Source organism: Psammomys obesus, unplaced genomic scaffold, assembly GCF_907164565.1.
Source record: "Psammomys obesus unplaced genomic scaffold, mPsaObe1.curated_primary_1811, whole genome shotgun sequence".
NCBI classification, from domain to species: Eukaryota; Metazoa; Chordata; class Mammalia; order Rodentia; family Muridae; genus Psammomys; species Psammomys obesus.
The window spans coordinates 2,330,768-2,348,172 of record NW_026592439.1 but is presented as its reverse complement, the minus strand read 5'-3'; the positions used below and the strand labels follow the sequence as shown (position 1 = coordinate 2,348,172).

At 38.2% G+C, this 17,405-nt stretch overlaps 1 long non-coding RNA gene across 1 annotated transcript; it reads right to left on the bottom strand.

Annotated features, from left to right (window-relative positions):
* Nucleotides 1-369: 369 nt before the first annotated feature.
* LOC129681337 (uncharacterized) lies at nt 370-16,591 on the bottom strand. The gene is made up of 5 exons (XR_008720835.1): nt 16,481-16,591; nt 15,284-15,471; nt 13,750-13,919; nt 2,656-2,690; nt 370-1,751 (listed from the first exon to the last, which is right to left on the bottom strand). It is a non-coding gene; the product is annotated as an uncharacterized LOC129681337 (long non-coding RNA).
* Nucleotides 16,592-17,405: the final 814 nt, after the last annotated feature.

Below are 17,405 nucleotides of genomic sequence, written 5' to 3'. Positions count from 1 at the left end.
ATGCCAAATATTAGGTCTTGGGTTCCAAGCTTCCAAAACTGTGGGTAATGAACTTATTTTCTTTACATGAAACTTTATCTGTGGTGTTTTGATATCACACAAAACAGACTAAGATAGAGGAAATTATGTGTTGTTCATAATTGTCAGAGACAGAGAATTGTATCTTATATAAACCTGAAGTTTCAATTTATATAATCTATAAATTATTTGCAATGAAGATGAGAATTATAGTGCCAAATCTGCCTATACACTGTAGGCTGCAATTATCTTATACCTGTGTTTTGTGACAATATTCCTGGAGAGATGTGAACAACTGTCTTCTCATCTCAGGCCAAAGCTCAGATACAACCAAAGTCCAATTTGGTGAATCAGTGGGGTTTATTTCTATGTGGTTCTTATAAGAATATTGATGAAGTGTTACTTCCAGGAGCAGAAATGACACAAAGATAGCTATGTCACCAGTTCACCGCAAAATGAATAACAGTGCGTAATAGTTAGAGACCTGGAACAATTTTCACAGCCTGCAGACAGCACAACATATGGAAAGGGCTTCTTTTAGGCAGTTCAGTTGCTCTGAGCCTCTTCTGGAGAGCCTGGTTGGTTTTTATTTTTCCCAGGTATGCTTAACTCATTTGAGAGTTCCTATCAATACTCATTATAGTCTGTATATTTTCAGAGAGGAAGGACTCTGTTTTATTTGGTTTCAGGGGCTTCCTGAAGTCTCTAAGCTATGTACTGCTTGACCATAATAACCTTCCAGGCTGGATGGGAATTTTCACTCATTCTTGGAATATCTTGCTATTCTGCATCTTTTTTTTAATACCCTGTGTCTTAACAAGCTTTCCTGTAAGGTAAAAGATTTTGATCTTGGAGGAAACAGTTACACAACAGTGCCTCTTGAAAATATTCATGTTTATAGCCTGAGATTAGTGCTACTCTTCAGCTGGGGTCAGAGAAGCTTCTTTTCTCAGTGAGTTGCTATTAATTCCAGAAACTCAGAACTAGAAACAGGCTTTGTGACTGTGCACTTTGCTTCCTTAACTAGCAGGTATTGGGCTCTCCTTTTCAATCAGCACTTCCTTGAGCAGAAATGACTCAAAGATAGCTATGTTTCCAGTTCATCCCAAAATGAGTAACAGCTGTTCCCCGTGCCGGACTATCTCATCCTCACATGCTGCAATAGCAAAGTTAAAGGAAAACAGATAATAAAAGGAAAACAAACAAGAATTTCCTTCCACAAATGTTTTCTAGTGACAATTATCTATTGACGAGAAGTGACCATGAACTAAGACTGCCAGTCACATAGCCAGTTAAAAAGACTCTTATATCAACCTTGACTATTTTAGAGCACCATACAGATGCCGTGAGAAACCTACACAATTTTAGTTCATGGCTTCAGCTCTCAAAGGTGCAGCTTCACTTATGTTTTTCCCAATCCTTTGTTTCAGATTTTTGTTTTTCTGCCTGAGGAATCTACATGAACTGAGAATCATTTCCATCTAGGCTAGAGGCATAGCACTTCCTCAACATCTTGAAAAAAGACTCCTGTGCTTGATACAAACAGGAAGTTCCGCTTGTATGTGATGCACACCGTGACTAGTTTTCGCAAATCCTTCTTTAGCTCCTATCTTCATGCACCTTAGGATCACTGTGTGCACTTGGAGAAACTGTTCTCTGGAAATCCTTGTAGATTAGTCCCAATGCAGGGATTCTCCAAGGTGTCTGTTGCTGTTGCTGTAGTGAAAACCAGGCTGGTAACATGAAAAAACAAACAAACAGCCCTATTCAGTCATTTCTCCTAGCCCATCTCCACCCCTCTGTGATTCTCAGATGACCCAAAGAACCTCTCTCTACCAGGGACTCCACAGCCACCATATTTAACTGGAACCCATGCTGGCTATCTGTGTCTTTCTCCCATTCTTCATTTTGGTCTCACCACAACATTCTTAGAGCAGCTGCTGTCTTCCCACTTCAGCACCTCCACATAGCCTACATCCGTCCATATAGAACTTACTGCTATCCACAGCCATAGGCAAGGTAATACTAGTTTTGCCTCTACTGGTCTTCCTGAAGCTGAACCCTAAGTCCTGCCTGACATAACTATGGAGCCAGCCTTCCTTTTCTGCTTCCCAGGTGTTTTGAACCTATGGTCCAAAACCCCTTCATGGGCTGAATGGCCCTTTCACAGGGGCACCTAAAATCATCTGCATATGAGATATTTATGTTACAGTTCATAATAGTAGTAAAATTACAGTTACGAAGTAGCAACTAGAATAATTGTATTGTTGCAGTTACCACCACATGAAGAACTGTATTAAAGGGTCACAGAGTTAGGAAGAGAACCACCGTTTTAGCCTAACATCCACACAACCTACTGAATCAATCTGGGATTATTTGGAATCCGAGCCCAGAATTCCAAGTAGAACTTGAGATCTGGGATTAGTTGGGGACTGAATATTAACACTTGGAGTGTCCCAAGATTAAAAACTCCTGGTCTAATCTGTCAAGTTGTGGCAACAGCAGCCTGTGAACTGAAAACCTACCCGACCAAGGTGGGACCAGCTATCTACATAAAAAAAAATTCTCATAAGTTATAACTAGAGATGCTTAGTTCCCAGTACAAAAACAAAAACATAAATAATCAAGACAATATACCTCCTTCGTATGCCACCAATCCTGTTGTAATAAGTCTGGAAAAAAAAAAGCAAATTAGCAGAAATACATGACAAAGACTTTAAAACAGCAACTATGAATATGCCCAGGGATCTTAATAAGTACCTCACTGAAGACCATGAATACACACACTGTTGGATTAAATAAGGAAAGCAATTCAAGACATGAAAGGAGAATATTATTTAAAAATAAAATCACTAAAGAAAAGCAAAGCTGAAGTAAAACTCAGAATGAAAAATTTGGGCAGAAAAGACATGGAAGAAACAATTTCAGATCTTGAAGACAAGGAAGAAACAATGGATATCTTCATCAAAGAAAATATCAAATCTAAGAGAATCTAGTCACAGAGCATCAAGAAAACCTGGGATACTGGAGCAAAAAAAATCATATGAATAATAGATATGGAGGAAGCAGAAGGAACACAAGTCAATGGCATAGGCAATAGTTTAACAAAATCATAGATAAATTGTTGCTCTAAAAAGAGAGAGAGATGATTATCAAGGATCAAGAGAAATACAGAACAGCAAAGAGACAGGACCAGAAAAGAAACTCACTATGTTATATAATAATTCAAACATTAAATTTACAGAATGAAGAAAGGATAGTAAAATCTTCAAGAAAAAAAAAGACACTTATAAAAAAGACCTATTAAATTAACACCTGACTTTTCAATGAAGGCTCTGAAAAGAATTATCTGGGAAAATGTTCTACAAACTCTGAAAGACCACAAATGTCATCCTAGACTAAAGAAATACCAATTACAATCTACTAAGGAAAAGAACATTTCAAGATAAAAACAGCTTTTAACGATTTTTTCTGCTAAAATCCAGCTCTATAGGAAACAGTGCAAGAAAAACTTCAACATACAGAGTGATACCCAAGAGGACACAAGGAATACATAATTCAAGAACATTCCTTAAAAGTGAGAAAATCCACGATAACAAAATAATTAACAATTAACTAATTAAGAAACTAAATAAATGCTATTCATTAATAACCCTCAATATTAATGGTCTCAATTTCTCCAATGAAAAGACACAGAATAACAGGTTAGGTTAGAAATCAGGAACTATCTTTCCGCTGCATTCAAGAAACATGCTCCACCATCAAAGACAGACATAAATTTAGGGTACAAAAAGGAAAAAAAAAAAAGCAAGTAGGATATAATAGCTTCTTTAATATTTGATAACACAGACTTTGAGCCAAGACTAGTCAGAAGTAAAAAGAAAAGGCATTATATAATCATTAAAGGAAAAAAATACCAATATTACAAGTCTTAACGTTTATGTATCAGACATAATGGTATTCAGTTTCAGAAAAGAAACACGACTACACCTAAAATCGTATATTGAGCCTAGCATAGTGAGAATGGGAGACTTCAATATGCTAATCCCATCAACAGACAGGTCATCCAGACAAAAATTAACAGGGAAACTTTAGAGTAAAATATCATCTTAAATCAAATAGAGCTAACAGATATCTACAGAACATGCCACCCAAACATTAAAGAGTATACATTTTTTTTCCTCAGAAGTCTATGAAACTTCCTTCAAAATTTGTCACAAATTGTGACACAAAGTAAGTCTTAGCAGATATAGGAAAACTGAAGTAACAGTCTGCATTCAATCTGACCACCATCACCACCATCGATTAAAATTGCTTATCAATGATAGATACAACAGGAAGTATACAAACTAGTGGGAGCTAAATAACTTTCTACTGAAAAAAAAAAAAACAGAAATCGAGAAGAAAAATAAACCCTATTTAACAATTTAATTAAAATATATAACCTAATCAAACCTACGAGAAACATTAAAGGCAGCTAGTTCTAAGAAGCAAAATCATAGTACTAGGTATCTATATCAAAAAACTGGAGAGGTATAATTTTAATAATTTAGTGATGTATTTGAAAGCTCTAGAAAAACAAACAAATATAAATAGTCCCCAAAAAGGTAGATAAAAATAAGTAATTGAACTCAGGGCTGAAACCAATTAAATAGAAACAATAAAACCATTACAGAGAATTAATAAAACAAAGCGTTGGTTCTTTGAGAAAATAAACAAGGTTCACAAATCTTTAGCCAAGTTAACAAAAGATAGAGAGTGGATGGAAGTTTATGAAATTAGACATATAAAAGAAGGCATTACAACAGATACTGAGGCAATTCAAAGAATCATAAGAACATACATTTAAAAGTTGGTATTCCACCAAACTGGAGAACCTAAAATAAATAGGTGAATTCTTTTTTCTTTTTTATTAATTAATTCAGTTTACATCTCAGTCATAGGTCCCTCCCTCCTCTCCTCCCAGACCCACCCACCCATCCTCTCTGCTCCTGTTTCCTCAGAGAAGCCCTGTCCAGACACCCCAGGTCATCTATTCACATGATGATTGAGCTCATCTTCCCCCCTGTGGCCTGGTAGGGCAGTCCCATCAGGGGAAAGTGGTCAAAAGCAGGTAACATAGTTCGTTTCAGAGATATTCCCCTTTCCCTGACTATTGGGCCAACATGAAGCCTAAGATGTCGATTGGGTGTTTATAAGTAGCGGACCTGAGTCCAGACCATGCATTATCCTTGGTTGGTGCTTCAGAATCAAGAGACTCCTCTGGGCCCTGATTGATTGGCTCTGATGGTCTTTGTTCCCACTCTTCCACCATTACCTCTGTCTATTCATTTTTCCCTTTCTAGGGTCTTCCTTGTTACTTCAATAGATGAATTGTTTAATATATGTGAGCTTCTAAAACTAAATCATCAGTGCTCAGGGGGAAATTTATAGCACTAAGTGCCTGCAAGAAGAAATTCGTAACATCACATACAAACAACTTAATGGCCCAACTGAAAAACCTAGAAAAAAAAGAAGCAGATACACCCAAGAGGAGCAGAAGGCTGGAAATAATCAAACTCAGGGCTGAAATCAATCAATTAGAAACAAAAAAAAAACTATTCAAAGAATCAATGAAACAAAAAACTGATTCTTTGAGAAAATCAACAAGATAGACAAACCCTTAGCCAAACTAACTAAAAAGCAGAGAGAATCTATCCAAATCAACAAAATCAGAGATGAAAAGGGTGACATAACTACAGACACAGAGGAAATTCAAACAATCATTAGGTCATACTACAAAAGCCTATATGCCACAAACTTTGAAAATCTAAATGAAATGGACAATTTTCTTGATAGATTCCATCTTCCAACAATAAGTCAAGATCAGGTAGAAAGACTGAACAGCCCCATATCCCCCAAGGAAATTGAAGCAGTCATTCACAGTCTCCCCTCCAAAAAAAGCCCTGGGCCAGATGGTTTCAGCGCGGAATTCTACCAGACCTTCAAAGAAGTGCTCACACCAATTCTCCTCAAACTATTCCACAAAATAGAAACAGAAGGTACATTACCAAACTCATTCTATGAAGCAACAATCACCCTGATACCTAAACCACACAAAGACCCAACAAAAAAAGAGAACTTCAGACCTATCTCTCTTATGAACATTGATGCAAAAATACTTAATAAAATATTTGCAAACCGAATCCAAGAACACATCAAAGATATCATCCACCACGACCAAGTAGGCTTCATCCCAGGCATGCAAGGGTGATTCAACATACGGAAATCCATCAATGTAATCCACCACATAAACAAAATGAAGGAGAAAAACCACATGATCATCTCCTTAGATGCTGAAAAAGCATTTGACAAAGTCCAACACCCATTCATGTTTAAAGTCTTGGAGAGATCAGGAATACAAGGCACATATCTAAACATAGTAAAGGCAATATACAGCAAGCCTATAGCCAACATCAAACTCAATGGAGAGAAACTTAAATCAATCCCACTGAAATCAGGGACAAGACAAGGCTGCCCACTCTCTCCCTACCTCTTCAACATAGTACTTGAAGTCCTAGACAGAGCAATAAGACAATTAAAGGAGATCAAGGGGATACAGATCGGAAAGGAAGAGGTCAAAGTGTCACTATTCGCAGATGATATGATAGTATATATGAGCGACCCCAAGAATTCAACCAGAGAACTCCTCCAGTTGATAAACACCTTCAGCAAAGTGGCAGGATACAAAATCAACTCAAAAAAATCAGAAGCCCTCCTGTATACCAAAGACAAAAGGGCCGAGAAAGAAATTAGGGAAACAACACCCTTTACAATAGCCACTGATAACATAAAGTACCTTGGGGTGACACTAACCAAGCAAGTGAAAGACCTGTTTGAGAAAAACTTCAAGTCTCTGAAGAAAGAAATTGAAGAAGATCTCAGAAGATGGAAAGATCTCCCGTGCTCATGGATTGGTAGGATTAACATTGTGAAAATGGCCATCCTGCCAAAAGCAATCTACAGATTCAATGCAATTCCCATCAAAATACCAACTCAATTCTTTACAGACCTTGAAAAAAAGATTCTCAGCTTCATATGGAGAAACAAAAAACCCAGAATCTCCAAAACAATCCTGTACAATAACAGATAATCTGGAGGTATCTCTATCCCCGATCTCAAGTTGTACTACAGAGCAATAGTAATAAAAACTGCATGGTATTGGCATAAAAACAGAAAGGAGGATCAATGGAACTGCATAGAAGACCCAGAAATAAACCCACACACCTATGAATACTCGATTTTTGACAAAGAAGCCAAAACCATTCAATGGAAAAAAGACAGCATCTTCAACAAATGGTGCTGGTCCAACTGGATGTCCACATGCAGAAAAATGAAAATAGATCTATACTTATCACCCTGCACAAAACTAAAGTCCAAGTGGATCAAAGACCTCAACATAAAACCAGATACTCTAAATCTGTTAGAAGAAAAAGTGGGGAACAGCCTAGAACTCATTGGCACAGGAGACAACTTCCTGAACAGAACACCAACAGCACAGGCTCTAAGAGCAACAATCAATAAATGGGACCTCATGAAACTGAAAAGCTTCTGTAAAGCAAAGGACACTGTCATCAAAACAAAACGCCTGCCTACAGATTGAGAAAGAATCTTCACTAACCCTTTATTGGACAGAGGACTAATATAGAGTATATACAAAGAACTAAAGAAGCTGAAAAGCAGCAAACCAAGTAATCCAATTAAAATATGGGGAACAGAGCTAAACAGAGAATTCTCGACAGAGGAATATCGAATGGCAGAGAAACACTTCAAGAAATGCTCATCCTCATTAGCCATCAGGGAAATGCAAATCAAAACGACCCTGAGATATCACCTTACACCCATCAGAATGGCCAAGATGAAAAACTCAAGTGACAACACGTGCTGGAGAGGTTGTGGAGAAAGAGGAACCCTCCTCCACTGCTGGTGGTAATGTAATCTGGTACAACCACTCTGGAAATCTATCTGGCGCTTTCTAAGACAATCAGGAATAGTGCTTCCTCAAGACCCAGCTATACCACTGCTAGGTATATACCCAAAGTTTGCTCAAGTACACAAAAGGGATATTTGCTCAACCATGTTTATAGCAGCTTTATTTGTAATAGCCAGAACCTGGAAACAACCCAGATGTCCATCAACGGAGGAATGGGTACAGAAATTGTGGTATTTTTACACAATGGAATACTACTCAGCAATCAAAAAGGAGGAAATCATGAAATTTGCAGACAAATGGTGGGATCTAGAAAAGATCATCCTGAGTGAAATATCCCAGAAGGAGAAAGACAAACACGGTATATACTCACTTATATAGACCTATAAGATATGATAAACATAATGAAATCTACACATCTAAAAAAGATAATCAAGAGAGCGGACATGGGGTAAGATTATCAATCTTCGTGGGATGCACATTGAATATATGACAGGAGTCTACTGAGCGCATTTGAAAGACTCTAACTAGCAGTGTTTTCAAAGCAAAGACTCATGACCAAACCTTTGGCAGAGTACAGGGAATCATATGAAAGAAGGGGAGTTAGTCTGATGAGGAAAGGATAGGAGCTCCACAAGGACCAAATATATCTAGCTAGGCACAGGGTCTTTTCTGAGACTGACATGCAACCAAGGACCATGTATGAATGTAACCTAGAACCTCTGCTCAGATGTAGCCTGTGGTAGCTCAGTAACCAATTGGTTTCCCATAGTGAGGGGAACAAGGACTATTTCTAACAGGAACTCAATGACTGGCTCTTTGGCCTCCCCACCCCCCAAGGGAGGAGCAGTCCTGTTAGGCCACAGAGGAGAGCTTTGCAGCCAGTCCTGAAGATACCTGATAAAACAGGATCAGATGAATGGGAAGGAGGTCCCTCCTATTAGTGGACTTGGCAAGGGTCACGGTGGAGACGAGGGAGAGAGGGAGGGAGGGACTGGGAGGGAATGAGGGATCGGGACACGGGTGGGATACAGAGTTAATAAAATGTAACTGATAAGAAAAAAATAAAATTAAAAAAAATTAAATTAAATTAAATCATGTCAAAAGAAACTATTTAAAAAGAACCATAACTACTATTGAAATAGAAGCAGTAATTAAAAACCTCCCAACCCCTTTCCCCCAAATAAAAGCCCAGGGTCAGATCTCTGAAGAAGAGCTAATATCAATACTCCTCAAATAATTCTGCAAAGCATAAACCAAAGGAACATTTCCCAATTCTTTTTTATGAATCTATTGTTTCCCTAATATCAACACCATACAAAGATTCAACGGAAAAAGAAATTTGTTGACCAAAATCCCTTATGAACACAGATAGAAAAATTCTCTATAAAATACTTAGAAATTGAATCTAAGAACACATAAAAAAGATTATCGACCAAGATAAAGTTGACTTCAACCTAGAGATGTAGGCATGGTTCCACATATGTAAATCAATAAACATAATCTACCACATGAAAAGACAAATAAATAAAAACCACATGATCTTCTTATTAGATGCACAAAAGGCTTTTGACAAAATCCAACACCCTTTCATGAGAAAAGGTCTAGAGGGATTAGGAAACAAATATCTCAACATAATTAGACAATTTATAACAAACCAACAAGCCACACCAAACTAGACAGAAACTCAAAGTAGTTCCACTAAATTTTAGAGTAAGACAAGGGTGTCCACTCTCTCCATATCTATACAGTACAGAGTACCTCAAGTCTTAGCTAGAGGAATAAGACAACTGAAGGAGATAAAAGGGATACAGATAGAAGTGGAAGATGTCAAAGTATCTTTATTTTCAGATAATATAATTTTTAAAATAAGAGAACCTAAAGATTCTACCAGGAAACTTTTCCAGCAGATAGGTACACTCATCGAAGTAAGGGTTTACAAAATGAACACACAAAAATCAGTAACTTTCAACGACAGACTGAGAAGAAAATCAGAAAACAGCATCTTTCATAGCATCCAAAAAAGGAAAAAATATAAGCTGGAATAACTCTAACCAAGCAAGTGAAAGACTTGCACAACAAAAGTTTGAGAAAATCAATAGAGAAATTGCAGACACCAGAATATGGAAACACCTCCCATGTCCATAGACTGGTTTGATAAATATTGAGCAACTGAATGGTAACCTCACAGGAATCTGATCCTTCTCATCCACTTCCTGGTGCCATTTGTTCTAAGCCTCAAAACATGTGGGACACCAGAAATCCCTCACTCTTCTTGTGTGAAAAACCACTGTAAGATAAAGACCATTTTAGGTCCCCATTGTTACTAACACCTAAGAGCTTTGCCACTGCTGTCAAGCCTTCTAGGGTATCATTACATTGGCCCAGTATGCATGCTAAGCTTATCCATAAATATCCATAAACAGTGCAGAAAAGCTAAGGAGTCCATAACTTAATCACTAAAGGAAATCTGTTTAGCTCTTGTCCAGAGGGTAGCTGATTCCAAATTCCTTCTCGTTTGTCCATCATTAGATTTCCAAGGGTGTAATGATATCCTTCTCAGATTATTTTCAGACTGGGAGAACTATTAATATATGAGAGAATTGCTATAGGAAGTGCCTAATCCAAAAGTAACTGCATCAAATAGAGTCCTCTATCCAGGAAACATGTTCAGTTCTTGGTGGCAATAGAAACCTTCGGATTCTCCTCCTGTTAACTCCACCCTGAGTGGAAAACGGGGATAAGTGTCTAGGGTCTGGGGACTCATACTTTCCCTTTCAGACGTTACTTTTATTTAAAGGAATCTAATTCTTAGTGGCCCACAGATAAGTCTGTTGGGCATAAAAGTTTAGGTTGGAACATATACCTATGAAGGTGTGGAAGAAAAAACCAGCTGAGGACTGAGGACCTCAGTTTTTCATGATAATTAAAGTGTAGGTAGGAAATCATCCAATCTGCTCTCTGGGCAAATCAAAAGCTAAGAACAATGGGAGGGAAGCCTTACTTCCGTAAGCTTCCTCTCCTCAGGGAGAACACAGTGCAAGCAAGACACTCAGAGCTGCTCAACTTGAACTGAAGTGAGATGACTCTGACCAATGTCACTCTTTCCATCTCTTAAAACATTTCATGTTCTTGGCGGTTTAGGGATTGCAACATCCCTGTCCAGTCTCTGAGAGATTTTTTTCATTTATCTTCTTATTCAAATAAAATTAGCCTTTCAGATGCATTAGGATCTGGACACTGCTGAAAAAAAAATTTCCAGGGAAGCGAGTCCTGCCACTGCTATGTTGAGTTGAGGGTTCTATGAAACCGGCAGTGGCACAAGGAAAATTGGTGCTGGTTTCCTCAGGGGAGAGAGGCAGGATGAGGGCTAGTGTTGCACTCAGGGCGGTGAATCCACGGCGGCTGCAATTCTGATGTTTCTCTCGGGAAGATGGTAAATACCTTTATTCCACCCTTAGAAGACCCTGAGCCGACATAAATGCGTTTTGTTTACAGCAGATGGGAAAATAAACTTACTAAGTGTAAGTGTGATTAAATGTGATATGAGGGAGGAAAAAAGCTTTAGTTATCTTGGCTGGAGAATGCGAAGGAACCTCTTGGATGTTGTGGTAAAAGATAGGATAGTGAACTGAAAGAAGTACCGTGAAAAAGCGTTTGGTGGAAAATACATCTGGACATGGAGCTACACTCTCTCCAGTATTCCAGCATTACAGAGCATGAGAGGTGATGGCCATAAGCAGTAGAAAATGTCTCAGATTTGCAGCCAGCACAGCTATTCAAGCAAACAGTGTTTTAATGATTTCATGAGCACAATTTAACAACCTTCTCCGCACCCTTTTACTCCAGGCATAAAAGCAGCATTTCAGCCACTGTGAGGGAACTTCCTTCATCTAGAGACTTCACTGTTTTGGTTTGTTTGTATTTTGATTTTCTTATAGTAAGATACGGGGGGTAAGAGATAAAGTTAATTTGAAATGTATTTCTATTACCTACAGTTCTTTTTAAAAGTAAAATTCTATAAACAAACTGTCCTGTTTTAGTTATTGTGTAAAGTAACTTGTTTTAAATAATTCCACCATTAAGGGGTGTTTTGTGAAAAAACATATAGGATCAGAAAGATAAATATGGATCTATTTGCATTTTTCTACGTGTAGACATCCAGTTAGACCAGCACCATTAGTTGAAGATGCTGTCTTTTTTCCATTGTATGGTTTTGGCCCCTTTGTCAAAAATCAAGTGACCACAGGTATGTGGGTTTATTCCTGTGTCTTCTATTTGATTCCATTGATAAACCAGTCTATTTCTATGCCAGTAGCATGAAGATTTTATTACTATTGCTCTGTAGTATAGCTTGAAGTCAAGGATGGAGATACCTTCAGAAGATCTTTTATTGTATAGGATTGTTTTAGCTATTGTGAGATTTTTGGTTTTCCATATGAAGTTTAGAGTTGTTCTTTCAAGGTCTGCAAAGAACTGCATTGGTATTTTGATGGTATTGCAGAAGTCTGTAGATTAATTTTGGTAAATCTCAAACCTCCTAAACAAAAGATACTCTGCTAAGCTTGCTGACAGGAGCCTGTCAGAGTTATCCTCTGAAAGGCTCTACCCAGCAGTGCCTCAAAACAGATGCTGAGACTCACAGCCAAACATTCTTACCGAGTCTTGAGGAAAAGTGAGAGAAAGAGAAAAGGACCTGGAAGTGACAGGAGCTCCACAAGAAGACCAACAGTGCCAACTAACCAGGGCCCAGAGGGGCTTGCTCTGACTAAAGTATCAGCCAAGGGCCATGCAGAAACTGGACCTAGCCCTCCTACAAAGATGCAGCAGGTGGGCAGCTTAGGTTTCATGTGGGTTCATTTGACATCTACTGGAGTAGATGTCAAAGGGAGTTCCCCATTTCTGAGGAAAGGGGGAGGGGGAAGAGGGAGAGGGGAGGGAGGGAGAACTGAGAAGGGAGGAAGGATGGGACCAGAGGGATGTAAAGTGAAGAAAGGAAGGAAGGAAGGAAGGAAGGAAGGAAGGAAGGAAGGAAGGAAGGAAGGAAGGAAGGAAGGAAGAAGGAAAGAAAGACATAGGTACATGTCTTTGAAAGTTAAATCTTACATTTTAGTGGCTGTCTAGTCCCTTCATGCATAGATAACACTGTATACTTGGTTTACTTGTTTTGTTTTCCTTTCATTATCTTCCCTTTACCTTGTGGTATTTCCTTCTTGCAATTTAAGATAAATAAATGAATAAAGTCTGCTTTCCATCCTCTGTCTGTCAACCATATTGATGTTCTTCCTGTTTCTCCTTTTTTTTTTTTTTTTTTTTTTTTTTTGACCAGGGCTTCACTTTTGAAGCAGAGACACACCCAACCAGGTTTCTTTTTTTTCTTTTTTTTTTTTTTTTTTTTTCTCTGCTCAGCCGTTGGTTTCAAGTATTTCTCAGCTTTACTCACCGTTTTCTTCCTATGCTACCAGTGGCTGTTTCTATGCCCGTCTTACCGTTAAAAACCACTAAGGCTCTGGGTGTCAGAGAATATTTTTGAAGATTTCCTATGCAGCATCATTTTCCCCCTAGGCTCAATGAACTAGATTTGAATTATGTGTAGCTCAGACATTTGTTTATTAACAGATCAGTTTCGCGCTTTACGCCAGTGCAGCTGACTGTAGTCTAATATCCAAATTTTGGTAGCTGCATTCACACACATTCTGAATGCAATCATTATGTCTAAACCTAAAGTAAGTATATTTCTACAACAAAACATAGATACTCACATGGAAATCAGATTCATAAAAAGTATCCATAGCTTCTTGCCATCTGACATCCAATTTTATTTTGGATATAGTTGTGTCGTCACAAATCACAAAACAGGTAAAATCTTTCGCATTTTAAACCTTTTGTATTTTACAGTAGACAGAGGCTGTTCACAGGATTTGTGCATGGCCTGTAAGTAGAAAACTGTCTCTATGAACAAATAAAACCTTCTATGGAAATCAAGCCTAAAAGGACAAAAAGCAAACAACTACTGACATAATTTCCCATAGTAAATGTTGTGACTTGACACTAAAAAGTACACAGATGTTCAGCAAAGTGACAGTCATCGGGGAACAGACTATCCAGAGAGCAGGGTGCAAATATCAGGGAACACAAAGTTGTAATGAGAACTGTTTAAGAAATAGGAAGTGAGCAAGGAATATGGTGTTCCTGCCAGCCATCTTTCTGTATATAACAAGACGGTGCAGCCCTTTGCACACAGGCCATTCCAGCCAAGAGTGCAGGAGGAGTCAAGCATACATCTAGGAACAGGTTCCAGCACCAATCATGAATAAAAGAAGGATTTTAACACTCACAACACCAAACACTGCAGTGACTGCTGAATTCTACACATTCTTCCACCACAAACAATGACAGACCTAAGTCAGATATTAACGGGAAAGAATTTCTAGACTTGTTTATTAACAGATCAGTTCCAAGTTTATTTTTCATGGTGCCACATCTTAAATGTGAAATTAATAATTAGTTGAGCCAGAACGAACTACATAAATTTGTGTAGTTATCAAACAAGAAATTAATGTTATGGTCTGAAGAGTTGGGTCAGTTGTTAAAAGCACTTGTTTTTGCCTGAATGTATGTCTGCGCACCACATGCGTGCCTGGTGCCCAAGCAGGTGGACAAGCTCTATGTGGGTGCTGTAATCCCACACTCTAGGAGGCAGAGGCAGGCAAATCTCAGTGAGTTTGAGGCCAGCCTGGTCTACAAAGTGAGTCCAGGTCAACCAAAGCTATGCAGAGAAACCCTGACCTGAAAAACCAACCAACCAACCAACCAACCAATCAAGCAATCAATTAAACAATAAGTCAAATATAAATAAAATGCTCTAAGTGGGACTATCTAAATGTAGGCCTATTGCTTTTCTGTCACCACAGAGATGAACAAATAGAGTTACATAAATGAAGTGGTTCTGCTCCTGTATAAGGTGACTGTGTTCATCACTAGCCATCTTTTAAGAGGGTTGAGCCCCCAGGACGTGAATATAATTCAAATAAGAAAAAGTGAGATTTCTTGATATTAAAAACAGTGTGTTATCTAATATTTGAAAACAACACTAACAGCAGGTAATGAAGCATGAAAGCACAGCGCCCTGGGTTCATAGCTAACAAACAAAAATAAAAATCAGCATTATCAAGAAGAAAAAGGCAAACAATCTTTCAGAAAAAGAAACAAGCTCATCAACTCCTATCATAGCCCCCATTTTATCCTCTTCATTTCACCTTGTTTACAGTGTTCAGATATGACTCCTGTGGTTACCTGTAACCTGCAGCACTCGAGCTGGGAGGGTGAGCAAGGGAACACTTGTCCAACTCTATAGAAAGGGACCTAAGAGTGGACATCGAATCACTGTTATCTCATGGGACTTCTGACCCCAGGTCTGAGCTCCACTCTTACTCAGCTTGTCCTCGGCACCAGTGGAATAACAGTGGATGAATACAGCATTCCTACAGAAAAAGATAGTTCATTTCTAGTTTGATTTTCCCACTGATGTTATTGTTGATGTGAGTTCTAAGATTCTATGTTTCTTCTAACAAATCTCTTCTGAGAGGTCAAAGAAATATTTCTGTCATTACTTTAGATTAATGAGGATGGTGAACATACGTAGAAACAATTTGTATATTATCCTGGTTAGAAAGAGGCAGTTTTAGTAAACTATAGCTTCAATAGCCTGGACATGTTATTTATAAAAAACAAAACAAGCTAGAAGTTGTACTTAATAGAGTTATCTGTAGTCATTGTGCAACACACATAGAACCCATTCTTCATCCCTAGACAGGCAAGTGTCCTCTGGTGTTTAACTGGTAACAGAGCAGTATGTCTGAGTGTGTGTGCTCGTGCTTGTGCATGTGTGTGTGTTTCATGAAATTAGAAAGGGGTCATGAAAGAGGAGGAAGAGATCTTAAGGAAGGGAGAACTAGAGATGGATGCATGGGTTAAGAAAGCATACGTGAGGATAAGTTTGAGGAATCAGAGAACCAGCCAGAGAAATGCAGGGCCAAGAAGACAGTGGGGAAGGGATGGTGTAATGACACAGGTATACGAAAATGTCAAATGATATCCATGGCTGTGAAGTTAACATGAAAACAGAGTTCTAATACATATTTGAAGAATGAGATTTGTATTTTAGGCTCGGGTAGCTGGAAGTTAAAAGGTATGAACAACTGAGGATATACCATCATTCCAGAGAAAATTGGAGGGTAAAGATTCTCTACAAAAAAATGGAAAGAAAAAGGATATACTGTTCTATGTAGCTGAAAATCATGACCCAGAAATAAGGTATTAAAGTCTTTTTTTTTCATCCAGAAAAGGAAGAACTCAGCCAAACATTGTAGTGATGCTACAAGAAACAGGCAATTAGAGGTAGTGAGTGAGCTTTTGAGTACATCAGATACTAGCACAAACCCCACCGAGGCTCCAGCAAACCTCCCAGCCATCCCACATCAAAAGTAATACCTTCCTCTTCCCGCTGTGATGCCTTCTTAGCATAAATTCAGTGATCATAATCTTGAGCAAAGCCTTCCTATCCAAACACCCATATATTAATTTACTTAGTGTAATGGTTCATCAGGTATATACTTTGAGACCTAGACCACAATTTGCAAAGTCCAGTTACTTTATTGCACAATAGCAATGTACCAGGACTCCCTAGTTGACCAGTGTCTAATTCTTTTAATTATTAACGTGACATTATTTAGAATGTGCAGCTCTAATTATTTGTAATCCTAAACAGTGTTCTTAATATAATTAGAAACACACGTATGCTTTGGAGAAAGTTCATTATTAATAATAATTTTGGTTTGGCTGACAGCAGCTTGGTCAAGCAATTTTCTAACATTTGCATTTTTTCAGACTTTTACCACAAGGAATTATCAATGTACAGAGAGGTCAGTAATAACAAGCACCAGCACCACGGTTATATGTGTTGTTGAGTAACTTAACTGTTACTTTTGAAGCAGAATTTGGAATGTCCAAAATTTTAACCTTTTAAAAGTTTAGGAAAGTGTATTTAAAACCCTAAATATATCTGTTACCTCACACAAATATTTTTCATATATGGGATAGTTGTATCTAGCTAGAATTGGAACATAATCATTTAAAATACTTAAACCTAATCAGTTGCTTGAATGCGTTTTGCCTGGGTTTTTGAGAGCTACTTAAGCACTCCACCAATGGATCTAGATCCCTCTTTTTTTTAATTTTATTTTTCTTTATTAATTACACTTTACTCACTTTGTATCTCACCCCCCCCCCCCCCGTGGTACCCTCCCTCCTCCTGTCCCAATCCCTCCCTTCCTCCACCCTCTGCATGCATGCCCCTCCCCAAGTCCACTGATAGGGGAGGACTTCTTTTCCTTCCTTCTGATCCTAGTCAATTAGG